Below are 13,862 nucleotides of genomic sequence, written 5' to 3' on the forward strand. Positions count from 1 at the left end.
TCAATAAGGTACTGCCTGATCAAGGACTCCCAACCCCCATACTGCCTCCTAAAGAGACCCATGTTCGTTCAGGGACTTCTTCGCATAGCCCCTCATCAGGACCAGATGCTACTCCTTTAGCCTTGCCTTCCATAGGACAGAGGTTGTTGAATTTGATACAAGGAGCATTTTCAGTTTTGAATGGGTCTAACCCTAACATGATGGAGTCTTGTTGGCTCTGCCTTGCTTCAGGACCTCCTTATTATAAAGGAATTGCAGTATCTGAGGCTTTTAACCACACCACCAGTCAGGATGCTTGTGTCTGGGGGACTAGTTATAGGCTGACTCTTACTGAGATTACAGGTGTGGGGACATGCCTGGGAAATCCACCAGCTGCCTACAAATGTTTATGTAATGAGACTCTTAAGAGCCCTAAGACTTCTGACACCAGGTACTTGTTTCCCAGTCTAGATAAATGGTGGGCTTGTAGTACAGGCCTGACACCTTGTGTGTCGACATCGGTTATTGATGACACAAAAGATTACTGTGTGCTTGTACAGCTGGTACCTAGGGTCTTTTATCATCCAGCCAACATGCTTGAAGATGAGTTTGACAAACACCCCACCCGTTTTTGGAGAGAACCTATCTCCTTGACACTAGCAGTAATCTTGGGTCTCGGGGTAGCTGCCGGTGTTGAGACAGGTACTGCTGCCCTAATACAGGCCCCTTAGTACTTTAATGAATTAAGAATAGCCATGGATGAAGATTTGAGGGCCCTGGAACAATCTAACTCCAAGCCTGAAGAGTCTTTGACTTCCCTCTTAGAAGTAGTCTTACAGAATAGAAGGGGATCAGATTTGTTATTCTTTTTGTTGTTTTGTTTTGTTTTTCGAGACAGGGTTTCTCTGTATAGCCCTGGCTGTCCTGGAACTCACTTTGTAGACCAGGCTGGCCTCGAACTCAGAAACCCGCCTGCCTCTGCCTCCCAAGTGCTGGGATTAAAGGCGTGCGCCATTCTTATAAGACAGAGGATTATGCGATGCTCTCAGAGAAGAGTGTTGTTTTTATGTGGACCATTCAGAAGTAATTAAAGACTCCATGAGTACATTTAGAGAAAGGTTAGACAAAAGACAGAGCGACGACAGAGAAGCGCATCAGGGATGCTACGAGAGCTGGTTTAGTAGATCTCCTTGGATGACTACTCTGATATCTTCCCTTATGGGACCCTTCTTGATTTTGCTTCTGCGTCTAATTATAGGTCCGTATGTGTTAAATAAGCTAGTTACCTTTATTAGGGAAAGAATGAGTGCTGTTCAGATTTTGATGTTACGCCAGCAATATCATGCTTTACAAGGTCAAGAAAATCAATATTATGAAGATACTGAAATCTAGTTCTATGATTAGAACTAGGTACTAGAAGAAATGGGGAAATGAAAGACCAGGAAAAACCCAGACCCCCTAGCAAAGAATGTAGGTTAGCCAGTTCAGTGACTCTGTTCCAGGTACTTGACTAACCACAGGACAGATGATTACACAAGCCGGTTCAGTGATTCTGTTCCAGGAACTGGCTGACCACAAAAATTAGATTAAAATCTGAGAACAATCTTGAGAAACAGGGAGTTTCCCCTTGTGATTTTTCACTGGTGTTTTTGGTATTTTCCAATGACGTCCTCCCTACCCCTTTGCGTTGTGGTTTCTTCCTTTAAATACCCCTTCTCCCAGCTACTCGGGGTCAAACTCCTCTACCCCTACGTGGGATATGAGTCTTGGCCCCAGCACACTGGTTCCTGTTAATAAACCTCGTCTGATTGCAGCAAGGATGGTCTCTCGTGAGTTCTTGGGGGTCGCGTCATCCTGAGACTTGAGTGAGGGTCTCCCCTCTTCTGGGGTCTTTCAGTTGCATGCTATGATTTTGTTCTAGTCCTTGCCTCCCAACTGCCAAAATGCCCTTCAACCAGAAAAAACCCTTATAGAGTGCTTCATGAGTAATCCTAGCACTCAGAAGGTAAAAGAAAGTGGATTTGTGTGAGTTCTAGGACAGCCTAGTCTACATTGGGAGTTTACAGTCAGCCAGGACTATAGAATGAGACCTTGTCTCAAAATAAAAACAATGTAAAAAATAAAAAGCTTTTGTAAAATATTTTGTCTGATACTTTGGGATTTTTTAGTGGTTGTTTTGTTTTGTTTTGAGACAGGGTATCTCTGTTTCTCTGCGTATCTGGAACTAGCTCTGTAGACTAGGCTTGCTATGAACTCACATAGAACTGCCTAGATCTGCCTAATAAATACTTTTACTGTGTTCTTAGTCTCCTTTTTTCCCAGCACAGCAGATCAACAGGTTGAACCACTGATTCGGTTGGTGTTGTATGCAGTTTGTCTGACTCATCCACTGTATCTACTTCTTTTGACCCCACAGGAAAAGGAATCACAAAGAGCAAGCTGTCAGAGTTTTGGGGATAGGAGGGCTGAAAAAAAGAAGACAGGAAGTTGTGATCAAGAAGTGTGTATGAGCTGATGACTTACACAAGTTATTTAAGCAACACAGCATCTTCTGTACTGTTTCCAGGTGAAATTGGACAGGCGAGGATGTAGACAGCTATTGTTAAGACTGTCGAGCCTTAGCTTACTGGGGACCCCCTGAGTGAACCACATGGAGCCAGATTTGATGCAAAAGCAAGAGGAATTTTATTTAATCCAGCATGTTGGGGTCACCCTGCACATGGGAAGATTACGACCTCATGCAGCTCATCCAGCGAGCCTTATACAGTTCTCAGGGCCACCGCCATTAGGCACAATATGATTGGGCAGAACAGTGTGACTTTTAAACTGATTGGTCTATAGGGAATGAGGTGGGTGGGCAATGGTCTCAGAATGTGTCTAAGAGCTCTGTTGGTGGGTCCCTTCTCCCTGTGGTCTGAGGAATGTAGTTAGCCCCTCCCTTCCAGATGGGAGGGGTGCCTTTGTTCTTTATGACCTTTCATTTCCAGGAGGGGAAGGGCCCCATGGAATTTTCTAAGGGCTGAGCTGATCTCCTCACTATCATACAATGGGACAAAATCAGCAGGAAGCTAATCATGCAATGTTGTACAAAGGGAATGTAAGAGTCCATGATTCACCAAAGAATGATACCCCAGACTCAGATAGTATGTAAACACAAAGACTGTTTTATTCTGCAGAAGTCCAGCATGATGGCGTCTCCCATTACCAAGACAGAGAGACAACCAAGTGAGCTTGCAGGACTGATTTAAAGCACATTAGGAAATTCCAGGGTAGGTGACCTCTATGTTAATCTGTCGGGTCTATCTCTACAGACGTTCCATTACTGAGGCGTGGGGGCTGGAAACTTGCTGGGGAGGTCTGGAGACTGTTACTGAGGAAGTCTGAAAACTGGTGCTGACCCATTGTCCTTGTCTTAGGCCAGGTGGCAGGGCAGCTTCTGAGGCCTGGACTTGCCTGGGATTGCCCAGTTCTTGGAAATGGAGATTTAGCCCTTGTCTCCTTAACCAACAATTTGAAGCCCATCATGGAATCAGCCTAGCCTTCTCAGGAACTGTAAAAATTTAGGGCATTTTTATGCTTGCCTTAGCTCTGAATAATCACATGGAGACCCTTAAATTTATTAATAGCTTCTAGCACTATAGCTGGGCAGATTCTAAGCTATTCTAATCCAACAATGCTGGCCTGAAGCTACTTCCCAGCCATGTGGCCAATTACCTGCCATCTAAATCTTGCTCTGACCTCCTTTGTCCGTCTGTTGATGGCAACTCCTGTCTTTCCACCTGAGAGTGTTCCTCTCAGGGCAGGGAAGTCTCACTTTATCCTCTCCCACCCAGCTATAGGCTATTCAGTAGGTGATAGAGAATAATGCTTTACAAAATACTGAGTCATACCAACGTCTGAACTAAAGCCAGATCTCTGGGTACTGAAATCAGCATATGAATATGAAGAGATCAAAGTAGCATGGTAAACTCCATCTTGATCTTCAAACTCCATTTTGAGTTACTGGTCCTAGTGGTGACATGGCTCCACCCTTGAGCTCTGAGAAAAAGACCACAAAGTATTCTCAGCAGTCAAAATTAGAGATAACAGCTGTGGCCAGTTCACAATAACAGGATATGCTGGTCACAATAAGAGGATGGGCTGAGAAAACATGAGTTGTTCCCGTCAAGATGCTCCTTTTAGGAGAGATGTGTGGTCTCTCCTTGTGGTTTTGAAAGAACCTAGTGGGGAAACCCCCACTCAATTCCTGATTCAGCGCGCACCCAAGAATCACGAACAGACGACCAACTTGATGTAAGAACACGAGGTAGTTTAATGACGGAGCTCCAGGCCGACACATATCTCCCCCAGGAGACAGAGGTGTTGACCACATGGTGGAGCCATAATGGCGGAGCTCCGGTTCGAAACGTATCTCACGCAGGAGACAGCGGTTTCGACCCCGAGGCTTGGAAGCTAGGGGTTTTTATAGAAAAGGGGTGGGGCTGGGGGATGAATTGGCGCAGTTTCACATGATTGGTCTATTTAAACATCAACAGAGTGTCAGAAGGGTGGGAGATAGGGAGGCACTAGGCCAGTCAGGACATGTAACGATGGGCCTGCCCGGGCATGTCCTAGCCTGTTCTGCTATGTTCTCAGCCCCAGGTTTCAAATCTCACAACCAACTCTTTGGGCTATTTGACGTAAATTACATGAATCACAGCTCTCAAGTTTTATTTCCTTTCAGTTTGAACAGACGCTATGCACCCAGTCACATAACACCAAGGCTTGGAATCCCTTGCTTGCAATTTTTCCCCTATATAAACCCTAAGCCCCTAGACCTAGGGGCCACTTTCTTAACCTGTTGCAACAGGAAAGCTTGTGACCTGAGTTTGAATAAAGACTCTTTTTATTTATTTATTTTTTTGTTTTTGTTTTTCGAGACAGGGTTTCTCTGTATAGCTCTGGCTGTCCTGGAACTCACTTTGTAGACCAGGCTGGCCTTGAACTCAGAAATCTGCCTGCCTCTGCCTCCCAAGTGCTGGGATCAAAGGTGTGCGCCACCATGCCCGGCTTCGAATAAAGACTCTCGTGTGTTGGCATTGGAGTTGCAGTTGAAAGAAAATAAAACTTGAGAGCTGTGATTCATGTAATTTACGTCAAATAGCCCAAAGAGTTGGTTGTGAGATTTGAAACCTGGGGCTGAGAACATAGCAGAACAGGCCAGGACATGCCCGGGCAGGCCCGTCATTAAGACATTCCTGCGGCTGCTTGGCCATAAAGATAAAGAGAATGACATGCTTGACTGGCCCTGCGCTTCCCTATCTCCCGCCCTTCTGACCTAAGTTAAATGTTATCTGCATGTACAGTCTGCTGATGTTTAAATGGACCAATCATGTGAAACCATGCCAATTCCTCCCCCAGCCCCAGCCCCTTTACTATAAAAACCCCTAGCTTCTAAGCCTTGTGGTCGAATCCACTGTCTCCTGCAGGAGATACGTTTCGACCTGGAGCTCCACCATTAAACTACCTCGTGTTTTTACATCAAGGCGTTCTGTTCTGTTTGTGATTCTTGGGTGCATGCTGAATCGGGAATTGAGTGGGGGTTTCCCCACTAGGTTCTTTCATGGTCCCTGGTGGTCTCTGGGGTGGGGAGGTTTTCTCGATCTGGGAATAACAAATGCATAGTGTATAAAAATATCTCCCAATAGGGAACACAGGTTATCTCAAGCACACCATAGTAGGAGCATACAGCAGCCTTGGGACTGATAACCAAAGAGGAAAATTTGGATTCCCAGGTACTGAAACCTTGATATTATGATAGCAACACACACACACACACACACACACACACACACACACACGAGATCTACTCACCCCAGATAGAGAGCCATAGTAAACCAAAGTTTGGATATGTCATAGTACAACTTGGTTATCAGGCTTTACTCCTTGTGGTGAAAACCTTATACAGTTTTTTCCCAGGTCCCTAAAGCCCCTGAGAATGTAGATGAAGTATCTTCAAACATACCACCCTGACAAATGATACACAGTCATACAAGCCTTGACCCCAGAGACCCTGGCCACCTCCCCAACAGCATAAATATGCCTTTTCCCGAATAAATTGAACCAGTTCTCCAAAGCTGCTTCCGGGAATCTTAATTGCCCACACACTCATTGCCGACAGAGATTCTGTATTGTAATCACCCATGCCTGGTTAAGCTTCCTTCCCTCCAGTCCAGCCTGTGCACACTGGGCCTCTCTACCCCAAGGGATACTCAGACATAGGGCGGCAGCTGGCACCCAATGTGGATGTAACAGGATCTCCAGTAGAAGAGATAGGTGAGTACCCCTAGCCTTCTGGTATCAGCCCAAAGGCCCTAAGCCTCCCCACACTGAAGACTGGCAATCTAAATTTTCCTTCATTTTCAGTTTTGCACTGGGCTCATGTATGTTGAAGTGGCAACTGACACCTGGACAAGGCTTTCATCTTGGCACTGATAGAAGGCCCTAAACTTTTGCCTGAACTCTGACTGCTAGCTTTGGCTAACAAAAACAAACAATCAAAAACCTGGTTCTACAATGACCAATTAAAAGCCAATTGCTTCCAGACAATTGCTGATTTGTCTGGAATTTGCAGCTAGGCTTGTTATACCCAGATAGAAGGGTCTCCACAGACCACCAGAGACCACCAGGAGTCCAACTCGAATGCAAAAGCAAAGAGTCTTTATTCAAGCAGGAGCTCGGACCTTCCAACCTCTCTAGAACAGTGGATTGGTGTGGAAGGCCCAGAGCTGGTAAAACTTTGCCTATTTGTCATGTTTTCAGTGGGGTAAGGGGGTTTCAACTTGGCAGTTACATGTTTGATTAATATTTGAGAATTTACAACTTTACATTTCTATTGGCTAGCAATTATTTCAGCTTGTTATGTACAATTGTGGCTAATTGGAGCAATCTATTTTGAGACATCTGTAACATTAGGTATTTTCCTCCTAAGAGCTGATTGGCTGTCATTAAGGGTGGAGTAGGAGTTGTTATTAGGAAAGTTTTGGCCACTGCTAGGGGGTATCTTGGTTCCTGGAACAAGTTGTGGTTTTTCCAGTTCCTGAGTTTAGCCTGAGAACAAGCTCAACATAAGATGGAGTCTGAATACAAAATGGAGTTTATAATGTTAGTCTGGACCCTTATGGCTCAACATCCAGAAATTCGGGAAATCCCCTCGGGAGCTGCATAGGATCCAGGAAAGTTCCTCTCTGACCTCAGAGTTTCAGAACATTTTCTATCATGGGAAATAATACCTCATCATAACAAAAGAAACCTCAAATTGGGGAAATACGGGCCCTTTCAAAATCCCATGGAATAAAACTTACCGAAAAGCAAGCCTCCTCATCTGGGGAGGAAGTCTGAAATAGTGCCATGTATGGCCACAGGAGACCCTTACAGCCGAACCAGGTACCGAGACATCCAAGAAGGTACCTCCCCCTATTTTCTGCCTGTCCCTAGCTACAATTCACCAGTGTGTAGGACCTTTAAAAATGGAACCTGCCAAGGATGCTGTATCCTCTCAGACACATGAGTCTGAGGATGATGATCCTAAAGCCCGCCCTTTTCCAGATCTCACAGTCCTTGAATAAGAAATTAAAGTCATACATAAAGTCATCTCCTTTGCCTCCTCAGCAACAAGCTCTTGCCTGGCCCAATCCAGTTTAAATCCCTACTGTACTGGCTATTTTTGTGTCAACTTGACACAGCTGGAGTTATCACAGAGAAAGGAGCTTCAGTTGAGGAAATGCCTCCATGAGATCCAACTGTAAAGCATTTTCTCAATTAGTGATCAAGGGGGAAAGGCCCCTTGTGGGTGGGACCATCCCTGGGCTGGTAGTCTTGGGTTCTATAAGAGAGTAGGCTGAGCAAGCCAGGGGAGGCAAGCCAGTAAAGAACATCCCTCCATGGCCTCTGCATCAGCTCCTGCTTTCTGACCTGCTTGAGTTCCAGTCCTGACTTCCTTTGGTGATGAACAGCAGTATGGAAGTGTAAGCCTAATAAACCCTTTCCTCCCCAACTTGCTTCTTGGTCATGATGTTTGTGCAGGAATAGAAACCCTGACTAAGACAAATTGGTACCAGCAGAGTGGGGTATTCCTGTGACAACCTGACCATGTTTTGGGGAGGACTGTGGAAGGACTTTGGAACTTTGGGCTTGAAGATCCATTCGTTGTTAAGAGCTCTGTCAGATGTTGTATAGGAGCTTGGAAGATAATGCTGAGAACAGTGCAGAAGATGGAGGCCTGGTTTGTGAAATTTCAGAGGGAAAATTAAAGACTCTCTTCGGGCCATTGATGTTTTGATTGTGAAGATTTTGTAGTTCTGGTTACCTGGGGCTGAAGAATCAGCTGTGATTAACAAGATACCAGAACTACTAAAGCAAAAACTTTGCATTACTGAGACTATTGATGCTGGTTAGCTGGAGCTAAGAAATTAGCGGTGATTAAGAAGAGACCAGCATCGTTGAGGTGACATCTTCTGGGAAGTGTTTTCTGAAAGCACAAAGAGGCTGTGTTCCAGAGATAGGCAAGGTTGTACTCCTTCTGCAGTGGGACTTGGTAATGTGTAAGGGTCACCCAGGTGGTACTGGTTTTGAAGGCATGAAGGGGTCACACAGCAGCTCAGGCTCGGCACTGTGAGAGGCCATGGAAGGCCATTGGTGAAGGTGCAGCCCCAGTTGTAATTGAAGGCCCAGGACTGAAGGGGTCATGCAGTGTTTTGGAGATGCCAGTACCACGAGATGACCACCAAGAGCAGCAGCAGCAGTTGAGTACAGGCATCTGGAGCCCAGAGGACGACGTGTGTGCTACAAAGGGCATGGCTGGAGAAGTGACCCAAGCCCTTGGAGGAGCCCAGAAGATCGTGAGTTGGATCCCAGACGTTGGACGGTTGGAGATTGATTTTTGCTTTGATTGTGACTGTGCCCTGATACTTTCCCTCTTGAAGGAAGAAACTGTTTTAGTGGATCCCACAGTTAAGAGACTTTTAATTGTAAAAAGACTTTGGATTTTAAAAGAGATGGATATTTTAAAGAGATTGAAATTTTAAGAATATGTAAAGACTGTGGGACTTTTAAAGTTATTTAGATCTTGGGGATGAATAAGAATGTAAGGGTTGAGGCTTACTAGTGATGTGTTTGTGTGTCAAGTTGACAAGGGGTCAATTGTACTGGCTATTTTTGTGTCAACTTGACACAGCTGGAGTTATCACAGAGAAAGGAGCTTCAGTTGAGGAAATGCCTCCATGAGATCCAAGTGTAAGGCATTTTCTCAATTAGTGATCAAGGGGGAAAGGCCCCTTGTGGGTGGGACCATCCCTGGGCTGGTAGTCTTGGGTTCTATAAGAGAGTAGGCTGAGCAAGCCAGGGGAGGCAAGCCAGTAAAGAACATCCCTCCATAGCCTCTGCATCAGCTCCTGCTTTCTGACCTGCTTGAGTTCCAGTCCTGACTTCCTTTGGTGATGAACAGCAGTATGGAAGTGTAAGCCTAATAAACCCTTTCCTCCCCAACTTGCTTCTTGGTCATGATGTTTGTGCAGGAATAGAAACCCTGACTAAGACACCTACCTACCACCATAACACTGGACTCTATTACAAAGGCAGATGGAAGGCTGAGCCAGCTGCAGCCCACCTCCACCTATCTGCTCAATAATACCGCATTCTCCAGAACTCAGCCAAGACAACAGAGGAAATGCTGCATAAGCCGCTGGCTTCCTCCCCACACCCCTTAACAAACTTTGTAATCTGTGATTCCATTACAGAGGTGGAGAGAACTCTTCTCAAGCTTTAGGCCAACTCCACCTCTCCCCCTATTGTCCATAAACCTCTTTGCTCTGCCATGAGTTTGGAATTTCAGACATTCCCAGTCAATGTTCGCCCCACATGGGCTAAAACACTTTATTGGTACCTCTATCAAACTACAGATTTTAAAAAGCTCAGACAGGAGGACAGCATCCATGCCCTTTGGACTAAAGTCCCTCCTCCAAAGTCAAATTGCCTCTTTAAACATGCCCTAGGCTTGTTGGAACATCTGACTTCTAAAAAGAAAAAGAAATTAAAAGAAAAGAAAAGAAAGGAAAGGAAGTATCCCAGCCTGCCGGGACCTAGTTATTCGTGGGATCGAGGGGGACCAAGCCTGAAAAAGAAACTGGCGAGAAAAGGGAGCAAGAACAAGCAAAGTGTTGTCAAGGTCTGTTTAATGGAGGCTGGGAACCTGATTATAAGCACACAGTGAGAGAAAATAGGGAGGGGCTGAGGGGGAATAATCAAAATACAGAGAAAGGGATGGACATCTGGGGCAGATGCTGATTGCAGGCTTCAAACATCTTGCGGCTTATCTTGGAATGCTTGCGCCAAGTGGAGACAAGAAAGAGGGGGTGACACTGCTCCCATCAAAGGGTCAGTCGGGTCTTCAGGATGGGAGTTGTTGAAGGTCTGGTTTCCCACAGTTTGGTCTCTCACAAGGAAGAGAAGTGAGAAAAAGGGAAAGGAAAGGAAAGAAATGGAAAGGAAAAGAAAAGAAGGGAAGAGAAAAAAGGAAAGGTAAGAGAAGAGAGGAGAGGAGAGGGAGAGGAGGGGGGAGAGGAGAGGGAGGGGAGAGGAGAGGAGGAGGGGGAGGGGGAGAGGGAGAGGGAGGGGAGAGGGAGGGGAGAGGGAGAGGGAGAGGAGAGGAGAAAAGAAACTGATGGCAGTTGGACCTCAGAGCTCTAGCTGGGAGCTGCCTGTCAGCTCAGCTAGAACTCAGAGCTCTCTAGCTGCAGGGTGCCCGACAGTTCTTTCACAACACAGAGCAGCAACACCTGAATTCCTAGAACGAACCTTGGGTTTTTTTTTTTTTTTTTTTTTTTGCCACCGCTGCTACATCTTGAGATAATGGAGCTGTCCCAGTGTAACCTCCCCAAGCCTGAAACAGGCTGATCCAGACTTTGACCTTGCTGCCACTAAGGAGATTACCTAGGGTGGAGCTTTCCTGTATAGATGGCTCTATTGTTCTGCCACCTGCCACTGCCTCTCCAAGACACTGCTACCTGCTGAGAGGCTGCTGAGATATGCTGGAGAAACATCCTATCCTGCACATCACCTACAGGCTGGCTCCAGACACCAAGAAGGGACTGGCCTGGGATGGGCCTTCCTCCTTATAAGCGCACTCTCTTAGTAAACTGGTGGGCCTTGAACAGAATCCTGTCTTGGTCTCCACTAATTTCTCTTGCAGTCTAGTCTCTTTCAGCCCCAGCCTGCCTCCCAGGTGTACCCAGTTCATGTAGGCCATGGGTCAGTATCCAACATCCCAGAACTTAGAATTTTCTTACTTCTTTGCTTGATTTTTGTTTAAATGTTTTCATTTTTCACCAAGTAGTAGAAATAACTCAATATTAAAGATCTGGTCATGGAAAATTATTTTCATCCTAATGGGAAGAAACTTGAAGCACTCACACAGTTAGTAAAAGAACAACTCCAACTTTAGCATATCCACCTCTCCTGCAGTACGTGGAACACCTCTGTGTTCCCTATAAAAAAGCTTAGGGGAAAGGAGCCTGCTACAAGACTTAAGGGAAATTAATAAAACTGTGTGGATCTGGTGTTCTCCCTAAAGAGGGAGGGCTGCCCCGTGTCTCAGCCATCTCTGCCAATGAACTTCTCTTGGCAATAGATATCAAAGACTGCTTTTTTTCCTATCTCTCTCAACCCTGAAAACTGTAAACGTTTGACATTTTCAGTATTCTCCCATTAACAACTTTGGGCCAGCTTTGTTGTATCAATGAACAACTCATCCCCAGGGAATGGCTAACAGTCCCACTGCCTGCCCAGAGGCTGTTGCCACTGCATTAAAACCTTACTTGACAAAAGACTCAATATTTACCATTACTTGGATGACATCCTGGTGTGGGGAGTTTCTTCCTCCTGCCCCTCTTTACTTAAGGATCAACTAATACCTTATCTGCTTGGGGTTTTAAAATAGTCCCTCATAAGATATACCTTATCACACTGAAAGACCCACAAGTGAGGACTCCCCCACGTTCTGACTCAGGAGAGGCGACACCCCAAAACACTCACAAGAAACAGCCTTGATGCAAACTGCAAGAGGACTTTTTATTCCAGGAGTGCTCTGAGGCCCACAGTTGTACACCACACAGGGGTAGAGGACCGTGGATCCTGAGTAGCTGGAAAAGGGGGTATTTAAAGGAAAAAAATACAACCCAAGGGGGTAGGTCTTGTGCTCGCCTGACTGGCCAGCAAGAACGATGCTGCAACAGGATCCTTCTGCACACATTTATTGGGAGAGCTTGATTGCAGAGGCGAAGAGACCCCAAGCCCAGAACTGGTGCTGCTTATATAGGCCTAGGAGAGGCGCGTCTCACACCCGGATTGGTTGTGCTTGGGTTATGCTTACCACCTCATTTGCATGCCTACATCTGATTGGTTAACTTCTCTCTCATCTGATTGGTTAACTTGTCTCTCATCTGATTGGTTAATTTTGGTTAATTCTCAAAACCTCATCTTGGCAAAAAAACTTTACTGCCTATGTATGCGTGGTGGCCAGTGGAAGCCAGCGCCACCCTGCAATGGCACATGTGGGTTCCCACAGGTAGGGAGGGTGTTATTGGAAAATGCCAAAAATACCAGTGAAAAAATCACAAGGGGGTACTAAAAATCACAAGTGAAAACCTCCTTGCTTCTCAAGATTGTTCAAAAATCACAAGGGATCCCTATAGAAGAATGGATAAGAGAGACACCTTGTATTGGCTCTTGGGAGCATAATGCCAACCATTATCATAGGGCAAATAGTAGCTAGAAGTCTCCAGAATCAAAATGCCCGCTTCTTTAATTGTGTTGAATATGGCCATTTCCAAAGAAATTGTAAGGCTAGAAGATTCAGAACTCAAAATAGCAGGTACATTGACTCTGGAGAATATAGTATTCATAGAAGAGAACAAGCAGGTTTGGGCTACAACAAAACACAAAAGTATTGTAGGGTATTGTAGCCACTGTGGAAAGGGCAAGTATTGGTCTAAGGATTTTAGGTCCAAAAGAGACATATGAGGTAATCGCTTTCCATCAGAAAACAGAGGGGCCTGCCAGCTCAAGGCCCCTCAGCAAACAAAATGAGCCATCCTCCTTGGTACCAGAAAGCACCAAGCAGGCAAGAAAATCAAAACTAAGTATTTCTGATCTTATACATGCTACAGAAGAAAATATACCTTTGGATGTGGCCACATATATGCCCCTTCACTAACCTCAAAAGTTGAATGTTACAAGTTAACCCCTGGTGTTAATGGTCTTTTACCTTCCAGAACAGTAGGAACAATCTAGGGAAAAGTGGATTAACTTTTCAAGGATTTGTTATGTTTCTAGGTATAGTTGATGGGGATAGCAAGGAATAAATTAAAACCATGGCACATGTGAAAAAGGAGACAAATTAATCCAGGGGACAGAATTGTTTAGCTGTTGTTACCTTACATCAAGGGCAAGGCCACTCTGGTAGAAAGAGCAGGGGTTTTGGAGAGTACTGGAAAGCGTGTGTTCTGCCAAACAGTGGTTAATGATTAGAGACCCAAATTGACTGTATAATTGAATGGTGTTGAAATAGGTTTGGTGGATACAGGAGCTGACGTTAGTGTAATTGCCCAAAAGTCTTGAAATCTAGATTGGTCACTTCAGAAAGTTTATATACAGTTTATAGGAATTGTTAAAGTATCATAAATAAGACAAAGTGTCCAATAAACTGTGTAAGACCAGAAGAACAAATGGAAGTTGAGATCTTATGTGCCTGACATACCCATAAACTTATGGGGAAGGGATCTTTTACAGCAATGGGGTACTTAAATTAGTATTCCTGCAATTCTGGGGACAGCAAATAAGGAAATTAG

This window comes from Mus caroli, unplaced genomic scaffold, assembly GCF_978045245.1.
Source record: "Mus caroli unplaced genomic scaffold, Mus_caroli_1 scaffold_19, whole genome shotgun sequence".
Taxonomy (NCBI): domain Eukaryota; kingdom Metazoa; phylum Chordata; class Mammalia; order Rodentia; family Muridae; genus Mus; species Mus caroli.